Consider the following 18,819-nt stretch of genomic DNA (forward strand, 5'->3'; position numbering starts at 1 on the left):
GTGTTTTTCTTCTTTATCTGGGATTAGTTGTGCGATCAAATTGACTTTTGCTAATAATACAGTATTTCGGACTGCAGCATGAATTTCAGCCCCTCACAACTAGTACCCGTGTATTAGTCAACCCTCTAAATTGAACCTTTTAAAAATAGACTAAAAACTTCAACCTATACAGAAGTATATACGGTACTCAGCCTGAAAGACTGCTGGAACAGATTTAATATAGCCTGCAAAAGAGAATTTGATAAATACCTGAAGAAACAATTGCAGGAAGAAAGCAGGGGAGGTAGCCAGCTGGATTGTTCCACTCAAATGACCCATGCTGTATGTTCAATTATTCTGAAAATAGTCACTAAAATAAAAGATGACCAAATACTTACTAAAAATTAAGCTTCAAAATTCTATCGGCAAATGTTCCTTCAAATCAAAAGAAGTCCTACCAAAATGAACAGTAACTACTTGTTGACACCTTTGAGTATTCAAGCTGTTAATATGAAGAATTTCCATGCTGTGTCTGTAGCAGAATTCCTGAATGTTTGCAACTCTCGAAACAAATTGCTCACAGGGCAACCTGTCCTTTCCCATTAGCTCTTACAGATATGAAGCAGCCTGTTGCTGATAGTGTGAGGCGCTGCAGAAAGTCAGCGAAGGTTAGAATAACTCAGGCTGCCAAGTCGCTCGCACATCAATCCCACCCCCCACAGAACACTGCTGCCAGAATCACTCTACTACAGCCTGAGGAATTCAGAATCTGACAGGTTGAATTGAGCCCAAAATACATTGCCACCTTTCCAGATGTTTTTACTCCTCTTAATTTTTCTATGCCTGAAAGAGCACTCCTCAAAGCATTTCCGAAGGCTTTATCTTCCATTTTCTCAGGCAGCTGTATTTTCTGTCACAAAGTATTTAAATAAATTGCATCTTTTACTTTTTGAAAGAACACAATTTTCTACCTTTTCTCAAATCAGGTCATACCTCTCAGTCTTGAATCACCTCAGACATTACCAAGAAATGGTCACAATGCAGACTATAGATCTTTTTGATTTGCAAAGATTGTGCTCCTGTTTTTATATGTATGACTATCTTAAGTGAATGCAGCACTAGCTTGCTTATGCTGAACAGGGAGCCAATTTGGGATTGCATTTCATGCTTGAGCTGATTTCAAGATAATGTAATTGCAAGAACAGAAGTTATTAACCGTCAAGTGAATCCTGCAGCATCCTTCTGCTCACTGCCTACAGGGTCTTACATCAAAACAAAATGTACTGAAACATTACATGCAGAGTTCCCAATTCCATTTGTAAGAAACTCCACCAATGCAAATGATCTACTAAACCTCAATTAAGGCTAATTCTCAATCTAAACAAGGTGCAAATTAATCCCAAGAGACACCTCTTATTACCATTAACTAATTGGGATTCACACTTATATTCAAACAATCGTAAGAATAAACTCCAGAGAAATGCTTGGTGTTGAAATGTCATGTATGTTGTTTCATGTTTGAAACCCCTGCCGTGCTAATAGGATCAGTGCAGGCTTGTTTCAGATTGATTTCCTTCAGCAAATGCCAGTGCCATTTATCTTACAGATCTGTTAGAGCTGATGGACTATTTGACTCTGGCAGGCTTCACTACCAGCTCTTACACCCAACCACTTTGTAGCACTTTTAGTCCCCCTCCCTGTCAAATTTAGATTAGATTCCCTATAGCGTGGAAACAGGCCCTTCGGCCCAACAAGTCCACACCAACCCTCCGAAGAGTAACCCACTTCCCTCTAACTAATGCACCTAATACTATGGGTAATTTAGCATGGTCAATCCACCTGACCTGCACATCTTTAGACTGTGGGAAGAAACCGGAGTACCCGGAGGAGTGTGCAAACTCCACACAGACAGTCACCCAAAGCAGGAATCGAACCCGGGTCCACGGCATTGTGAGGCTGCAGTGCTAACCACTGAGCCACCGTGCCGCTGGTATAAGGTTTGCACCAAGCTCTACCTCATCTGTCAGGCTCAGTACCATGCCATGTGGTGTTCAATGCTGAAATTCTGAGGGGATTATTCTACCTGCTGATGCTGAAACCTTATAGCAACTTTAACTATTTGTGGAGCTTTTCCATGGTATCAAAGTTATAGGGAAATTCACCTTTACGTGTATTACAGTCCATCTTGGAGAGGCTTTTGGAACTTTCTGGGAAAAAAAACAAAACAACAGCACTTTCAAAAAGCTGATTGGGGCAGATGTTCACTGATAAAAGGGTGGCTGGAAAATGGGAACCCTTCAGGAATGAGATAACGAGAGTCCAGAGACCGTATGCTCATGTTTGGGAGAAGGGCAAGGCTGGGAGGAGTAGAGAATGCTGGATGACTAGAGAAATTGATGTTTTGGTTAAGAATAAGAAGTAAGCATATGTGAGATATAGACATATCGAGTGAATCCCTCAAAGAGTATAAAACCATAAGGAGTACACTTAAGACGCAAATCAGGAGGGCAAAAAGGGGACATGAGATAGCATTGGAAAAAGGGTTAAGAAAATCCAAAGGGATTCTATTAATACACAGACAAAAGGGTGACTAGGGAGAGAATAGGGCCCCTCAAAGATCAGCAAGGTGGCCTCTGTGTGCAGCCGCAGGAGGTGGGGGAGATACTAAATGAGTATTTTGCAACAGTATTAACTGTGGAAAGGGAAGATATAGAATGTAGGGAAATAGACTAGATTCCCCACAGTGTGGAAACAGGCCCTTCGGCCCAACAAGTCCACACCAACCCTCTGACTAATGCACCTAACACTATGGGCAATTTAGCATGGCCAATTCATCTGGCCTGCACATCTTTGGACTGTGGGAGGAAACCAGAGCACCCAGAGGAAACCCACACAGACACGGGGAGAATGTGCAAACACCACACAGACAGTTGCCCAAGACTGGAATCGAACCTGGGACCCTGGTGCTGTGAGGCAGCAATGCTAACCACTGAGCCACCATGCCACCTATTAGAGGGTGACATCTTGAAAAAATGTCCATATTACAGAGGAGGTGGTGCTGGATGTCTTAAAATGCATAAAGTTGGATAAATCCCCAGGACCTGATCAGGTGTACCCTAGAACTCTGTGGGAAGTTAGGGAAGTAGTTGCTGTGCCCCTTGCTGAGATATTTGTTTCATTGATAGCCACGGGTGAAGTGCTGGAAGAGTGGAGGTTGGCTAACGTGGTGCCACTATTTAGAGAGGTGGCAAGGAAAAGCTAGGGAATTTTAGACTGGTTAACCAGACATCAGTGGTGGGCAAGTTGTTGGAGGGAATCCTGAGGGACAGGATTTACATGTATTTGGAAAGGCAAGGAATGATTAGAGATGGTCAACATGACTTTGTGGGTGGGAAATCATGTCTCACAAACTTGACTGAGTTTTTGAAGAAGTAACGAAAAGAATTGATGAGGGCAGAGTGATGGACTTATATGTATGTGGTAATTTATATGGACTTCAGTAAGGCGTTCAACAAGGTTCCCCATGGGAGACTGGTTAGCAAGGTTAGATCACATGGAATACAGGGAGAACTAGTCATTTGGATACAAAACTGGCTCGAAGATAGAAGACAGAGGGTGGTGGTGGAGGGTTGTTTTCAGACTGGAGGCCTGTGACCAGTGGAGTGCCACAAGGATCGGTGCTGGGTCCACTGCCTTTTGTCATTTATGTAAATGATTTGGATGTGAACATTTGGATGACACCAAAATTTGTACTGCAATGGACAACAAAGAATGTTACCTCAGAGTACAATGGGATCTTGATCAGATGGTCCAATGAGCGAAGGATCGCAGGTAATGTTTAATTTAGACAAATGCAAGTTACTGCATTTTGGAAAAGCAAATCAGCACTTCTACACTTAATGGTAAGGTCCTGGGGAGTGTTGCTGAACAAAGAGACCTTGGAGTGCAGGTTGATAGCTCCTTGAAAGTTGAATCGCAGGTAGACAGGATAGTGAAGAAGGCATTTGAAATGCTTTCCTTTATTGGTCAGAGGATTGAGTATAGGAGTTGGGAGGTCATGTTGCGGCTGTACAGGACATTGGTTAGGCCACTTTTGGAATATAGTGTACAAGTCTGGTCTCTCTCTTCTTGGAAGGATGTTGTGACATTTGAAAAGATTCAAAAAAGATTTACAAGGATGTTGCTACGGTTGGAGGATTTGAGCTATAGGGAGAGGCTGAATAGGCTGGGGCATTTTCCCTGGAGTGTTGAAGGCTGAGGGGTGACCTCATAGAGGTTTATAAAATCATGAGGGGCATGGATAGGGTAAATAGACAAAGTCTTTTCCCCAGGTTGGGGGAATGCGAGGGATTAGGTTTAGGGTGAGAAGGGAAAGATTTAAAATGGACATAAGGGGCAATTTTTTCACGCAAAGCATGGTGCATGTATGGAATGAGTTGCCAGAGGAAGTGGTGGAGGTTCGTACAATGACAGCATTTTAAAGGCATTTGGATGGGTATATGAATAGGAAGGGTTTAGAGAGATATGGGCCAAATGCTGGCAAATGGGACTAGATTAGGCTAGGATATATGGTCGGCATGGACGAGTTGAACCAAAGCGTCTGTTTCCGTGTTGTACGCCTCTGTGACTCTGTAAAAAGTCTCTAACTTGCAAATGTTTGCTTTTCGCTGCCAAAGAAGCTGCATTTGAGAACTCTGTTTTGAGAACAGTTCACTTTGCGCAAAAAGAGTTCTGATGGGCTCAGTACTTTATGATATTTAACAGTATTTGACTTTATCAGGAAGTTAAGTAATAATCAGGTTACACAGGGCTTAAAAAGAGGAGCATTCACAATGACCTCTGATAAATGGGGAATATTCTAGACGCTGTCTGAATTCAGAGAAGTGGATAATATCAGCAACCCTGGGAGGTGCAAGCTGAGTCAGATCACAACCCTGAAGAGAATTTAAATTAGGCTGTTGTAACTCTTTTGTGTACATGCGCAAAGTGTTGTGTTTCACTCCATGTACAGAATTGGCATGTAGCAAAGGTGGAAGTGGGTGCGTGATATCTCACAGCCCTGACCTTCAGTCCCTGGCAGGTGACAAGTGAGCCATGGCTCTCTGTAACACAGTGCCCGAAGGAACAATGGTATGTCTCAAAGTGAGAGCTGCTGACTGGCCCAGCTGCTATTCATAGAAACTGGATTCTATTCCTGGCAAAGCTTTACATCCACGCATGGAGTCATACAGCACAGAAACAGACCCTTCAGTCCAACCGGTCCATGCCGACCATAATCCCAAAGTAAACTAGTCCCACCTGCCTCCTTTTGGCCCTTATCCCTCCAAACATTTCTTATTCATGTACTTATCTAAATGCATTTTCAATGTTGTACCCACATCCCCCACTTCCTCAGGAAGTTCTTTCCACACACAAACCACTGTCTGTGTAAAAAATTGCCCCCATGCCTTTTTTAAATCTTTCTCTTCACACCTTAAAAATATGCCCCCTCATCTTGAAATCCTCCAGACCTGCCATTTACCTCACCTCCACCCTCATAATTTTATGAACCTCTATAAGGTCACCCTTCAACCTCCTACACTCCAGTGAAAGAAGTCCAGTCTATCCAGCGTCTCCTTATAACTTAAGCCGTCCATTCTCAGCAAACTCCTGGTAAGTCATTTCTGAACTTGCTCCAGCTTAATAATATCCTTCCTACAACAGAGAGACCAGAACTGGTCACTGTGCTCCAGAAGCGTCCTCAACAATACCCTATGCAACCTCAATATGACATCCCAACTCCTGTACTCAAAAGGTCTGAGCAATTACCACTCCGGCAATTTTAAAGTGGAAAAGGTGCAATGTTCCTTTTGGAGTATTTATTTATTTACTCCAGGCTAATTATTGACAATCCCCATACATGAACAGAAGCCTCAAAATGGTTGCTGGGGAATATTTTCATTGGAAAAGGTGGACCTTTGGACACAACAAGAAGAGGAGAAAGTCCAGGAAAGGAAGTTGCTCCATCTGCATCAACAAAGTGATGAAGACACCAGCATCTCCTCCAAGGCCATGAGCATTATGAACTCGCTTGTCAGCGATATCTTCAACTGCATCACAGAGTGGTGTCCCATCTGGCCTATTACATAAAGCACAGCACCAGCAGCTCCCGGGAGATCCAGACCATGGTGTGCCTGCTGCTGCCTGGGGAGCTGGCCAAGCACGCAGTGTCAGAGGGAAGAAAAGCAGTGACCACGTACACCAGCTCCGAGTGAAACATCACTGAACAGCATGATACTGTGGAACATGCAAACAATGAACCACTGTGGGTCCCACGGCCTTTCATAAGGCTGATCTGTTCTTAACCTCAACTCTACTTTAACATTCTTGCATGTCAGTGACAATCCTTTATCCCTTGATTGGCAAGGATCAGAACCTTGCAGTTAGTCAACTTGTGATTTTTCCCAGCTGCATTGGCTGTAAAGAACTTCACCATAGCTGTGTTTGTGTGGAATCCTTGAGGCATTGAGGGTAATGTTATCTGAGGTCATTGGGTTCGATTGGAACCCTGGTAATACACCCTGTCCAGTATTACTCTTCACGGATTTCAAGACAAGTAGGGTATTCAATTAGAATTGCAAGCAATCCCCTCAGTTTCCCTCTGGACAGGGTGGAGTAAAATTATATGTTAACCCATTTATGCTAAACTGGATAAAGAGTCAAGAAACAAAGGTCAAAGTATATCATCACAAGAATGCATTAACTGGTTCCACTTTGTAATCACAAACCATCATTAGCAGTTTTTGTCAGCTGTGCCCAGGAAGGATTCTTGACAAAATATGTAGATAGGCCGACTTGAGGGTAGGCCATACTGGATTTGGCGCTTGGCAACAAAGCAGATCAGATGTCAGATCTCTCAGTGGGAGAGCATTTCAGTGATAGCGACCACAACTCTCTGACCTTTACTATAGTCATGGAGAGAGATAGGAGCAGATGGTATGGGAAAGTATTTAATTGAGAGAGGAATTAGGCAGGAATTGAGGCACCTAAATTGGGAACAGATGTTCTCAGGAAATTGCACGACAGAAAAGTGGAGGTTGTTTCGGGAGCACTTGATGACAGAGTCATAGATGTACTAACTCTTCCATGCCAACCAGATATCCTAACCTAATCTAGTCTAATTTGCCAGCACATGCCCCATAACCCTCTAAACTTTCCTATTCATATACCCATCCAGACGCCTTTTAAATACTGTAATTGTACCAGTTTCCACCCCTTCATCAGGCAGCTTATTCCACACACACATTCTGCATAAAAACGTTGCCCCATAGGTCCCTTTTATATCATTCTCTGCTCACCCTAAACATATGCCCTCTAGTTCTGGATTCCCGCAACCCAGGGAAAATATCTGGCCTATTTATCCTATCCATGCCCCTCATGATGTTATAAACCTCTATAAGGTCACCTCTCAGCCTCTGACGTTCCAGGGGAAAAAAGCTCCAGTCTATTCAACCTCTCCCTGTAGCTCAAATCCTCCAACCGTGGCAACATCCTTGTAAATCTTTTCTGAACCCTTTCAACATCCTTCTGATCGGAAGGAGACCAGAATTGAACACAATATTCCAAAAGTGGCTTAACCAATGTCCTGTACAGTCGCAACATGAGTGCTAGATATGTTTGCTGAAAATGTGTTACTGGAAAAGCGCAGCAGGTCAGGCAGCATCCAGGGAACAGGAGAATCGACGTTTCGGGCATAAGCCCTTCTGAAGAAAGGCTTATGCCTGAAACGTCGATTCTCCTGTTCCCTGGATGCTGCCTGACCTGCTGCGCTTTTCCAGCAACACATTTTCAGCTCTGATCTCCAGCATCTGCAGACCTCACTTTCTCCTGCTAGATATGTTTGCCCACTGAGACAAGGAAGGGATGGTAGGGTGAAGGAACATTGAGTGAAAAGAGATGTGGAAGATCTAGTAAAGAGGAAGAAGGAAGTTTACTTAAGGTTGAAAAGGCAAGGATCAGACAGGTCTGGAGAGGGTTACAAGGTAGAAAAGAAGGAGGTGAGGAATGGACTTAAGAGCATAGAAGGGGGCATGGAAAGCTTTCGTGGATAGGATTAAGGAAAACCCTAAGGCATTCTACACTTATGTGAGGAACTGAGAATGGTCAGAGTGAGGGTAGGGCTGATCAGGGATAGTGGAGGGAACGTGTGCCTGGAATCGGAGGAGGTAGGGGAGGTCCTTAATGAATACTTTGCTTCAGTATTTACTAGTGAGAGGGACCTTGTTGTTTATGAGGATAGAGTGAAACAGGCTGATATGCTCGAACAGGTTGATGTTAAGAAGGAGGATGTGCTGAAAATTTTGAAAAACATAAGGATAGATAATTCCAGTGGGCCAGACGGGATATACCCAAGGCTACTACGGGAAAGAGGGAGGAAGAGATTGATGCACCTTTGGCGATGATCTTTTCATCCTCACTGTTCACTGAAGTACTGCCAGATGATTGGAGGGTGGCAAATGTTATTCCCTTGTTCAAGAAAGGGATTAGGGATATTCCTGGGAATTACAGTTAGTCTTACGTCTCTGGTGTATGAATTACCTCTGAGAGACAGGATTGGTGATTTCTTAAAAAATCATAGTTTGTTTAGAGATAGTCAGCATGGTTTTGTGAGGGGCCGTTCATGCCTTACAAGTCTTACTGAATTCTTTGAGGATGTGACAAAACACATTGATGAAAGTAGGGCAGTGGATATGGTGTACATGGATTTTAGCAAGGCACTTGATAAGGTTCCCCATGGTAGGCTCATTCAGAAAATAAGCAGGCATAGAATACAGGGAAATCTGACTGTCTGGATATAGTATTGGCTGGCCCATAGAAGACAGAGAGTGGTGGTCGATGGAAAGTATTCAGCTTGGAGCTTGGTGACCAGTGATGTTCTGCAGGGATCTGTTCTGGGACCTCTGCTCTTTGTGATTTTTATAAATGATTTGGATGAGGAAGTGGAAGGGTGGGTTAGTAGGTTTGCCAATGACAAAGGTTGGTAGAGTGGTGGATGGTGCGGAGGGCTGTTGCAGGTTGCAGTGGGACATTGACAGGATGCAGAACTGGGCTGATAAGTGGCAAATGGAGTTCAACCTAGAAAAGTGTGAAATGATTCATTTTGGAAGGTCGAATTTGAATGCAGAATACAGGGTTAAAAGCAAGGTTCTTGGCAATGTGGAGGAACAGAGGGATCTTGGAGTCCACATCCATAGATCCCTCAAACCTGCCACCCAAGTTGGTCGGGTTGTTAAGAAGGTGTATGGTGTGTTGGCTTTGACACGGGGGATTGAGTTTAAGAGCTGTGAGGTTATGCTGCAGCTCTATAGAGCTATGCTTATACCGCACTTGGAATATTGAGTCCAGTTCAGATCACCTCATTATAGGAAAGATTTGGAAGCTTTAAAGAGGATGCAGAGGAGATTTACCAGGATGCTGCCTGGACTGGAAGGGATGTCTTATGACAAAGGTTGAGAAAGCTAGGGCTTTTCTCATGGAGCAAAAAAGGGTGAGAGGTGACTTGATAAAGGTGTACAAGATGATGAGAGGCATAGAGTGAATAGTCAGAGACTTTTTCCCAGGGCAGAAATGTCTATCACAAGGGGGCACAATTTTAAGGTGATTCGAGTAAGGTTTAGGTGATGTCAGAGGCATGTGCTTTTCACAGAAAGTGGTGGGTGTGTGGAATGCACTGCCAGCAGTGGTTGTAGAGTCAGATACATTAGAGATATTTAAGCGACTCTTGGATAGGCATATAGATGTTAGTAAAATGAAGGGTGTGTAGGTTGGTTTGATCTTAGAGTTGGATAAAAGGTCGCCACAGCATCAAGAGTCAATGGAGTTGTTACAAAGTCAAAAGAAAGTATGGCCACTTTAAAATAGGAAGTGTTTTTCTGAATTTAAAGCACACGCACAGCTGCCAGTATACGGAACAGCTAAGAGACTGGCTGTTCCAAAATAGATACATGAGACAATTGGTTGTTAAATGGATACCTGAGTTTTGGTTGCTATTTTGACAGCAGTTCTAATCGAACCAATTAATTTAAATTATGTCCAGGATACCAAAACCCAATTGAGTTTGAATTTATTGTATTGACAACATCGGACCAATCAGAACATATGATGTTGGGGGAGATAAAATACGAGGGCATTTTGAAAATTGGTCAGAGCCTCTGCCATCCGAAAAAATAAACTCCTTGCTTTCAAAAAAGACCCAGAAGGCACTATTTATCAAAAGGTACCTTTTCCTGTAAAAGCATTAAAAGAAAGCAGAGGACTCAGGAAGAAGACAGCAGAATTGAAAGGACAGAAGGAAGTAATGGATTTGGAAGCCTGAAAGTAAGACAGCATAGGAGACTGTATTGACTTGAAATGAAGTTAGTGTAATGTTTAATAATTGTTATTTGAGCAGCATTTTTATAGAGTTGGGGTCAGAAATTAATTAGTTAAGAAAAAGGGGGCTTGGATTTATTAATAGTTTCTGTTTAGTGTTCACTATGAGTGTTAGGAAAATAAATTGTTATTTTTCTTTAAATAGTGGAAGTTAGGAGTTCTCTTTCACTCAATTACACTTTTAGCAGATTATGAGGTGAGGTGAGGTGAGATAAGTTTTTCTGGGTGTTTGGTTTTAATTAGCAGAGGGCTTCAACTTCCGTGTCTTAACAGAGTGTAATCCGGACAAGAATAACTTTGGGAAGTTAAATGCAAGAGGAAAGTGTGTAGTAAATGGCAGGACTCTTAGGAGCGCTGGTGTACAGAGGGATCTTGTGGTGCAAGTCTGTAACCCCTTAAAGTGACAATACAACTGGATAAGGTGGTAATGAAGGTGTATGGCATGCTTGCCTTCACTGGTCAGGGTATTGAGTATAAAAGTTGGCAGGTCATGTTGCAGTTGTAAACAAATTTAATTGGCCATATTTGGAGTATTCTGTGCATGTCTGGCTGCCATCTTGTACAGAGAGGATGTGGAACTTTGGAGAGGATGTCATAGAGGTTTACCCAGATTTTGCCCAGATTGGAGTATGTTAGATATAAGGAGAAACTTGGATTGTTTTCACTAGAGCATTGGAGGCTGAAAGGTAATCTGATAGAAGTATATAAAATTGTGAGGAGCATGGATAGGGTGGATAGTAGGAGTCTTTTTCTCAGCGTGGGAACGACAAATACTAGGGGGCATAAGTTTATGGTGAGAGAGGTAACTTTAATGGAAATGTGTGAGGAAAGGATTTTTTTCATGCAGAGAGTGATAGGTGCCTAGAAAATGCTGTCGGGGAGGTGGTAGAAGCAGATATGTTAGCAATGTTTTAGAGGCTTTAGACTGACACAGGACAGACAAGCAGTGAGTAGTGGGATATGGACCATGTGCAGACAGATGAAGGGCCTGTTCCTGTGCTCTAGTGTTCTATGTTCTATTTTGTTCAGGATGAGGGGTTATGGAACAAGATGTTAAATGTTATTAAGACTACTTGTAATGGGTCTTGTGGTACAATGATAATGTCCCTACCTCTAAACCCAGGTTTGAATCCCACCCGCTCAAGAGGTGTATCATGCCATCCCTGGACAGGTTGGTTAAAAGTACTGAAAACTGCTTGCTCATGTGGAGTCTTAGTTAAATGGCCTGTTTCTGTGGACTAGGCAGCACAATGCTATAATAGAGTACAGGAGGTGGCATGTGATGGTGCTGGGAGGGAAGGAGCAGGCAGATTCTGGGCATTTGACTCAATGATGCTCTGGGGGAGGAAAGGCTTGGCAATGAGACTAAAGTATGTCACTTAGCAGCCTGGATAGGAGGACTTTCCCCTGCTCCTCTTGGCCCTCAAGCCATGCCATATAATTTTCAGAGAGGCTGTCCTTTCTTCCATTTAGTGACTGATTTATCCTAGATCTGCAAAACCAGGATGCCCAGGATTAAATCTACTGAACAGTTTACACGGGAGATTCCCAGCTTTGCTATAAAATATAAAGAGCCAAAATGCCTCCTGGGAACAGGTTTGCTTGCTGCCCATTCCATTGACTTTGGAAATGAGTGAGTTAGTTAATGACATTTAAGATTTTCTTTCAACTTCAATTCATCCAATCCAAACCCATCTGCTTTGGGAAAATTAACATTCTTCCCCAGGTGTTCAGCATTTCATCCAAACCTAGGAAGAAAAGAGGATATCATTACCGCTCTCAAGACATCTACCAACCCCCTGAGAAAAGGAACAGGAAGTGACTTCACCACAGGAAATGGTGTCTCCAACCAAAAGAAACCCAAACATATAAATAGAAAGCAGGAATTATCAGCAATGCTTCGCCTGAGGCCCACTGAAGATGTTACCTAGCAGGGTGATGAAATGTCTGGAAATGAACCTTCCAGCTCAGCGACAAACCTACACCCAAAACCTCAACCTGAGCTACAAATCTTGTCAAAACTCACTCTCAAGACAGCCAGAGCATAAAATATCTTTTGTGAATATCTTTTATTATTGAATAAATAGCTTGCCATGCTGGTATCTGTTGCATCTTATTCCTGCTGGGAAGTGTATCCATCTTTTGGAATCGTAGTAAAAGGGAAGGATATCCAGTCCTTTGCTGTTGACGTATTTGTGAAACTTCTTGTTGTCAAATGTTACAAAGTAATCCGCAGTGTTGGCATGCTTAAAATAAAATCTGAGATGGAAATTTTTCTAATGTTCTCTCATCCCAGCAGGATGTTCTCCAACTTGTCCATCACTGAGCAAAGAGTGCAGCTGTCAGTAAGATAGCATGAAACCATTCATTCTATATCTACATTTCAAACAATAGCGCCAGCCAATAGCTTCCTACTTTACAAAGTACACACTGAGCCTGTGTTTTTGTTAAGATCGGTCCTCTCTGGAGATTTCCTAGTGATGATTATTCAGTTGCGTGTGGTGGCAGTATAAAAGCACAGAATGCATCCTGCCTGCAAAGTGCTGGAGACCTGGGGATGTCCCTTTCAATTCTGAAGGAACAGGCAGAATCTGGACGTCTGGTGCTGACTGCAGCAAAACTACGCTGAAATCCTGGCACCAAATCCATGGGGTGGACTCTTCCTTACATCAGTAATATGAAAATCGTAGGTTTCCTTTTCCACTCACAGGGGAAGCATGGTTCCATTCCAATCCCTTGGCACTACCCCATTACTTTTCTCATTGGAATGATGCAAATTTGATCATTCTTGTCTATTATCAACATCACTAGACACTACCACTCAAAGTGTTTTTTACCAAAGGAGATCCAGATTAATCTCTTCACATTACAAGAATGAATCTCTGCCATATTCTCACATTATTAATGTGTAACTACCTGGTATTTTTAATTTTACAAATAAAATTCAGGAAAGAATTTGTATCTTTAATGCATCTCAGAAAAGCTTTCCAGCAAGTTTATTTGTTCTGTTTGAGTATTCCTGCGATTCATTTGGGCATTTACCACTGAGCTTGTTAATACCATTGGAGACTGAGCCAGTCGTGAAATAGTTGCAGAGTTCGTGGGTTCTCACTGCACACTGAATGAAATATAGCAACTCCAGCGTCAGTATATATTCCTAACTCCACAGAGTCTCAGACCATTGAATCTAGATAGATAGATAGGTGGATAGATAGTCTCATTTGCTATTGACACAAGTACATAAGGACAGAAACAGAGATTTCAGTTCATTATTATTCAATTACATCATATATTTCAACTTAATTTACCCACTGTTGTTCCAAATTGCTTTGATGCCCTTACTGAATGCTAAACTATCCACCTCCCTCTTGAGTATTCCACATAAGCTTGTCTTTTGGGGAAGGAAATTCCAGAATTCCAATACTTTTTGAGTTTGAAAGATATTTCCTAACTTCATTTCCACATGGTCCAGCTCTAATTTGAAATCAATGTTCTATTCTTCTGGTTTCCCAGCAAGGGAAATAGTTGCTTTGCATCCAGCCTGTTGAAACATCTGATCATTTTGTAACTAGAATTAACCCTCCCTCAATCTTAGAATCCCAGAGAAATACAAACCAGTGTATGCAACTTTAGTTATTCTTCAAAATTTATCCTTTAAACTGTTGCAATGCTCTTGGCTTTCCAAAGCTAAGATATACTTCCGAATGTTTGATGCCCAAAACTTCAGAATGCAGTCTCCAGATGGGATTTTACTAACTGAGGCTCCACTTCATCAAGTTTGAATTCCAACCCCTTGAGAAAGAAATTCAAAATTACATTTTCACTTTGATTAGTCTTACATCTGTGTACTCCCTTTTAATGATTACTGTATTTTTATGACCAGGTCTGGAGGGGTGAATTGGCTCCCATCTTTTGAACTCATGTTTGATTGGCCACAAAAAAAAAATTCTTTTTTGGCACACAGCATGTTACACTTCAATTAAAATTCCATTTGCTCATTCAAAATTAAGAACCACTTATGTTTTCTTAAGTGAAAGGATGAGGAATTTTGTTGCCTACTATTCCAAGAGAAAAACACTAAAATGTGAAGTCAGCACATATATACAAACACAGGTAACACATTCAAAAAAAGAGGTGTTGCATACAAAAAGGAGGATCAAAAGTATGCAGTTAAAAAAAACTTTAGAGTCGTTTAGGCAATTGATTTAACTTGCAATCACAATTGATTAATTGATGTCCTTCATCTTCTATAATAACAAAATTTGTAAATATTTTGAGTTTGCATTGAATGGATGTATTTCCAATTTGTTTTATCACTCATCTTTGTTTTCTGAAGAAGCAGAGAATAAAATCGAGTCTTGCAGATTTGCAGTTAAAAATTTTATTGTTTAAAAAAACCTCTCTGCCCTGTCTAAAAGCAAAGTCATGAAATACAATTTATTTGTGTTTTACTGTGTCTGGCTTGTTTGTCCAAGCTCAATAATCCCCCCTGTAAGCCTTTCAATGCAATATGTGAAACTGGTAGGAATGTGTTAATCATACGCAAATTTAGACGTGAGTGATTGTTTTTGTTGATATGTTAATAATAGCTCAGAGTAATTCATGTGTATTAATGGTTTCATGAGGCTCAACCTTATTAAGTGATCACTGCTTACAATTTAAGTCAGTGTTTTCTCCTTTTTAAAATCATTTTGTCACAAAATGTCCAAGATATCAGATGATGGTAGGTAAAAAACTTTATACCACTAATAGAGGACTGCATGGCAAAGAAGTTAATCTGAGTGTTCCCCAATTGGAAATCATAGATGAAGAAGGAGATGGACTCCCAACTGAAGTCTAGGTATGAGGCATTCAAATCAGGTGACACTAACCACTACAGGAAATCCCCACTGGGGATACCAAGAGAAAAAAGCAGACTACACTAGAGTCCAAGGCCAACCATACAAATTTAAGTCAGGCTGTGAACAAGGCCTGCATGATTAATGGGCTGCTGAAATGAAATGGAGTAGAATCACAGACAACAATCTATCCCTCCCCAATGAGCTCAATGCACTTGATTTGAACAGAGGATCAGTGAAATGATGTCATCTGCCCCGACAGGCTCAGGTGCCCTCTCTACCCACAATCACCACCGTAGATGTCAGATTGGCCTTTTTAAGGGTGAACCCATGGAAATTGACTGGCCTGGATGGAGTCCCTACCCGTGCACTCAGATCCTGCATGGAGCAGCTGACAGGTGTATTTGCAGACATCATTAACCTTTCCTTACTCCAGTGTAAGGTTCCCACCTGCCTCAAGAAGACCACCATCACCCTCATGCCAACGAAAAACCAGGCAGCATGCCTTAATGACTACTACCCAGTGGCTCCGACATCCATCAATATGAGGTGCTTCCAGAGGTTAGTAATAGCACACATCAACTCCAGCCTCCCAAATTGGCTTAATCCATTACAGTCCTCCTACCGTCACAATAGGTCCACAGCAGAAGGGCTAATGCCCAAAACGTCGATTCTCCTGTTCCCTAGATGCTGCCTGACCTGCTGCGCTTTTCCAGCAATACATTTCCATCCCACAGCAGACACCATCTACCCTGGCCTACATTCATCCCTGGAACATCTGGATAACAAGGACACCTATATCAGATTCCTATTTATTGACTTTAGCTCTACCTTCTACACCATAATTCCAACCAAACTCTGAGACCTAGGACTTGGCTTCCCCCCTCTGCAACTGGATCCTTCACTTTTTGACCCACAGACCACAATCAGTAAGAATAGGTGACAACACCTCCCCCACATTAATCCTTAGCACTAGTGCCCCACTAGGTTGCATACTCAGCCCCTTACTAAACTTTCTATATACAGCTCAGACTCCATTTACAAATTTGCTGATGGCACACCTGTAGTGTGTCAGATCTCAAACAAGGACAAGATAGAATATGGGAAAGAGATAGCCAGCTTAGTGACATGGTTAAAAGACAACAATCTCGCCCTCAATATCAGCAAAACCAAGGAACTGGTCATTGACTTCAGGTAGTGTAGTTGAGGCCATGCCCCTGGCTATATCAATGGAGCTGAGGTGGTGGTAGTTGAGAGCTTCATGTTTCTCCAACAATCTGTCCTGGTCCATCCACATCAACGCTACTGTCAAGAAAGCACACCAATGTCTCTACTTCCTCAGAAGGCAAAGGAATTTTTGGCATATCCACAATGACCCTTACCAATTTTTATGGATAAGCTACAGAAATCATCCCATCCGGATACATCACAGCATGGTATGGAAGCTGCTCTACCCCACACCACAAGAAATTACAGCGAGTTGTGAATGCAGACCAGTCCATCACAAAAACCAGCCTTCATCCATCTACACTTCCCACTGCCTCAGGAAACAGTCAACATAACCAAAGACCCCTCCATCCCACCCTGGTTATACTCTCTTCCACCCTCTTCCTTCAGGAAAAATATACAAAAGTTTGAAAACACTTACCAACAGATTCTAGAACTGCTTCTTCCCTGCTGTTATCAAACCTATAAACGGACCTCTCATATATGAAAACCGAAGTCTCTCTCTGCACCTTTTCTTTCTCGCCACATTCCGATGCCATCTTGGATAATAGAATAAATTACCAAATAGCTTGTATAAATGGTAAAGTGGTGAATAAATTAATATTAAATTGATATTACTAAATCTGAAACAGTTCATCTTTCCCTCCCCATAGACTTCATCTTCTCTGCGCCTCCAGTCGCTGCTGTTCGACATCGTCCCCAGGATCCTGGCAATGTGCTCCTTTCCTGCCGCCATCACTTCCGCAGCCACCTCTGAGCTGGGGATGGTCACCCTGGCTCATCTTCCAATGTACCAGTCAAGATGGAGCAGGGATGGGGATACATGGGGACCCAGGCCTCCCAAGGGAGGAGGCCCCAGGGTGAACAAAACAAAAAACATTACCGAGCTAGAAAGCCAACCATAACACTGTGTGGATGTGGCAGCATTTATTGCATAAGCCATGAGCAGCCGATCCCCGAGCTCAGGAGTAATAAGCTACTGATCCCACCACCACCATCTTGACAATTAGCCGTAACATTATATTCTGCATTCTGTTCTATTACCCTGGTGTACTTATGTAAGGCATCATTTGTCTGCATAACTAGCAAAATAGTATCTTGATACATCTGATGATAATAAATCAAATCAAAAGAAAATTAATTCAATAGCATCTTGACACTTAAATATCTTTGCTTCTTTGCAGCTTCTGACATCCACTTTAGTACAAGAGATTGATAGGGGAATCTAGCTGAACTGTTTGAAGTTTTAAAAGGATGTTATAAGGGAGTTAAAACTCTAGTGGGGCAATGAAGAACAGAAGAGGATAATTTTACAGTGAGAATTCAACCATTCAAGAACTAAATAAGTAAGTATGTTTTCATGCAAAGGATAGTGGAAATTCATGGATTTCTTCCTCAAAGGTCTCTGAATACTGGAGTAATTGGAGCTTTCAATACTGAGGCTGATAGATTTTCTGTTCATAAGGTTATCAAATGATAGGATGCAAGGGCAGAAAATAGAATTGCACACTGATCAATTGTAACCTAATTTAATGGCAGAAAAAAGCTGTGGGGTCTCAATGACCTATTGTTGTTCTTTATGGTTCAAAGGGCCAGTTGGCCTATTCCTCCTCCTTGTTTTTGTGTTAAGTTGTATGTTACTATGTTCCCATTTCAGTGGTCCAGAATCATGATAATTTCATACAAATATTTAAAAATATATATAGTTTGGGATGGCACGGTGGCTCAGTGGTTAGCACTGGTGCCTCACAGTACCAGGGATCTGGGTTCAATCCCAGTCTTGGGCCACTGTCTGTGTGGAGTTTCCACATTCTCCCCGTGTCTGCGTGGGTTTCCTCCAGGTACTCTGGTTTCCTCCCACAATCCAAAGATGAACTGGTTAGGTGACTTGGCCATGCTAAATTGCCCATAGCATTCAGGGATGTGTAGGTTAGGTGCATTACTCAGTGGCAAATATAGGGTAGGGGAATGGGTCTGGGTGGGTTACTCTTCGGAGGGGCAATGTGGACTTGTTGGGCTGAAGGGCCTGTTTCCACACTGTCGGAATTCTATATTTTAAAAAAGCTCTCTAAAAACAGGCAGTGAAATGACTGGAGAGTGAAGTGAAAGAAACAAACATTGTTCCTGTCTATTAATATGTACCAATAATATCTGTAGAGGGGTAGATGACTGACATGTTGTTTCAAATAAAAACAGTGCAGATTTAATTCCTGTTCTGGTTGAGGTAGACATGAGACCTGCTTCTTTGCCTTGGCCTGAGAGTGTAAGGATAAGGGATGCAACCACTTGTAGAAACTGCCAAGACAGATAGCTCTGAATGCCGTATCCATGGATATTGAGCCAAGGACCTGCCTTCAGACAGAGC

The 18,819-nt window shown here is 42.2% G+C and overlaps 1 long non-coding RNA gene across 2 annotated transcripts in view; it reads left to right on the top strand.

Annotated features, from left to right (window-relative positions):
* LOC122539679 (uncharacterized) overlaps window positions 1-17,575 on the top strand; it is a 36,231-nt gene extending 18,656 nt beyond the window's left edge. For both annotated transcript variants that reach the window (XR_006309148.2, XR_006309149.2), the window contains exon 4: window positions 17,108-17,575. This is a non-coding gene — a long non-coding RNA (uncharacterized LOC122539679). The remainder of the gene's footprint in view (window positions 1-17,107) is intronic.
* The last annotated feature ends 1,244 nt before the right edge of the window (window positions 17,576-18,819 follow it).

The sequence above is a fragment of the Chiloscyllium plagiosum genome, unplaced genomic scaffold, assembly GCF_037043375.1.
Source record: "Chiloscyllium plagiosum isolate Xiang-an unplaced genomic scaffold, Cpla_swu_hap1 HiC_scaffold_32, whole genome shotgun sequence".
NCBI lineage: Eukaryota > Metazoa > Chordata > Chondrichthyes > Orectolobiformes > Hemiscylliidae > Chiloscyllium > Chiloscyllium plagiosum.